Here is a 2251-nt window from a genome sequence, read left to right on the forward strand (position 1 = left end):
GCACCAGGCTGGTGCTCCCCACAGCTTCACGCCACCCTGCTCCGCCCGCACGCCGGCGTGCAGGTGGCTGCTGCTAAAGGTGGGGAGTGTATGTGCGGTCCGGGTGGCTTTCCTCTGGCGAGGGAGAGACCTTAAGCAAACTCAGAGACAAATCTTGACGGTCGATCACTCGTAAAAATAAAACGTGACAAACTTTGTGTTGGTTCAAGTACGAAAGGATCTCTGTCGGCTTGGGGGTACGCCCGTTTCCGTTTCAACTTGTCTCGCGAGGGTGGTTTCGGGGCCAGCAGGAGAGCTCGTCGGGGTAGCAGGCCCTGCAGCCGTGGTCACCGCCAAACCCCCACAACTCGAGCAAGTGAAAAAAAAAGTAACAGGAGCGAAAGCATCTCTGTCGGCTTGGGGGTACGCCCGTTTCCGTTTCAACTTGTCTCGCGAGGGTGGTTTCGGGGCCAGCAGGAGAGCTCGTCGGGGTAGCAGGCCCTGCAGCCGTGGTCACCGCCAAACCCCCACAACTCGAGCAAGTGAAAAAAAAAAGTAACAAATAAGAAAGGATCGTCGGCTTGGGGGTACGCCCGTTTCCGTTTCAACTTGTCTCGCGAGGGTGGTTTCGGGGCCAGCAGGAGAGCTCGTCGGGGTAGCAGGCCCTGCAGCCGTGGTCACCGCCAAACCCCCACAACTCGAGCAAGTGAAAAAAAAAGTAACAAATAAGAAAGGATCGTCGGCTTGGGGGTACGCCCGTTTCCGTTTCAACTTGTCTCGCGAGGGTGGTTTCGGGGCCAGCAGGAGAGCTCGTCGGGGTAGCAGGCCCTGCAGCCGTGGTCACCGCCAAACCCCCACAACTCGAGCAAGTGAAAAAAAAAAGTAACAAATAAGAAAGGATCTCTGTCGGCTTGGGGGTACGCCCGTTTCCGTTTCAACTTGTCTCGCGAGGGTGGTTTCGGGGCCAGCAGGAGAGCTCGTCGGGGTAGCAGGCCCTGCAGCCGTGGTCACCGCCAAATCCCCACAACTCGAGCAAGTGAAAAAAAAAGTAACAAATAAGAAAGGATCGTCGGCTTGGGGGTACGCCCGTTTCCGTTTCAACTTGTCTCGCGAGGGTGGTTTCGGGGCCAGCAGGAGAGCTCGTCGGGGTAGCAGGCCCTGCAGCCGTGGTCACCGCCAAACCCCCCACAACTGTTGGGCGCCTACCTGCGCGGGGCAGGAGGACACTTTCCGATTTCAAATCTCCGTTTGCCGAGTCCACCCCGAACGCACGCGGGCGGGCGGGTTCGCATCACCCTTCGTCACAAGGGGCGAAGCCCGTTCCACCGTCTCGTCAGTAGTGCCGACCGGTCTGTGATCGACGAGGGGAGCCACACCAGGTCCGGCCCTGCTGCTTGGCGGCACCGCGTCGTCGGGAGCTCGCGACAGACGGAGGGTTTCGGTGTACTCTCCAGCCACGGGAAACGAAGCCGGTGATGCAGGCGCCGGTCTTTCGCTCCCAAATCGGCTGGGTTTACATCGTTGCTATCTAGTCACGCTCCCTTCAAACCCGACGGGGTACCTATTCCCCTCACCCGTCTGTGCGTATACAGCCTCTTTGCACTTGCGGGATGGGGGTGGTGGTTTAAAGACTCTCGAGTTGCCGCCCGTCGGTCTCCGAGCTCCGTGCAGTAGTGATCCCCAGCGAACTGCCAGCAGGGCGAACGAGCGATCCCGCTCTCGGTCGGGGCGCCTGGCGTCGATCGGTGGTCGGTGGCTTGCGGGCAAGCTGCGCTGTGAGTGTGGGAACGAGTATGACGAGCCGTTGCCGCGACTCCCAGTCCACCTCGGCGGTGGCTGGGCCGGGCGGGCGTCTGCTCGGGCGAGTGCCGCCCCCGCCTCCTCGCAGGAAGTCCGCTCGCCGACACGCCGCCACGTGCACGCGTCAGTGACGCTGCCGAACCGATGGCCGGTGCCCGTTCCCGCCTCTGCTTTTCCTAGGGCAAAGCTGCTGCACGCCTCGTGATACTAGGCGGGCGACATGGTGGCGGTGATCCTGCCTCCGTCGCTGCGGTGCGTTGGGGCACGCATCGCCTCTTGGGCGCCCTGTCCTCCTCCCCCCAATAGACGTATGTTTCTGCGGGCCGCACCAGGATGGTGCTCCCCATCGCTTCACGCCACCCTGCTCCGCCCGCACGCCGGCGTGCAGGTGGCTGTAGCTCAAGGTGGGGAGCGTATGTGCGGTCCGGGTCGCTTTCCTCTGGCGAGGGAGAGACCTAAAACAAACTCAGAC

Source organism: Chiloscyllium punctatum, unplaced genomic scaffold (genome assembly GCF_047496795.1).
Source record: "Chiloscyllium punctatum isolate Juve2018m unplaced genomic scaffold, sChiPun1.3 scaffold_574, whole genome shotgun sequence".
NCBI classification, from domain to species: Eukaryota; Metazoa; Chordata; class Chondrichthyes; order Orectolobiformes; family Hemiscylliidae; genus Chiloscyllium; species Chiloscyllium punctatum.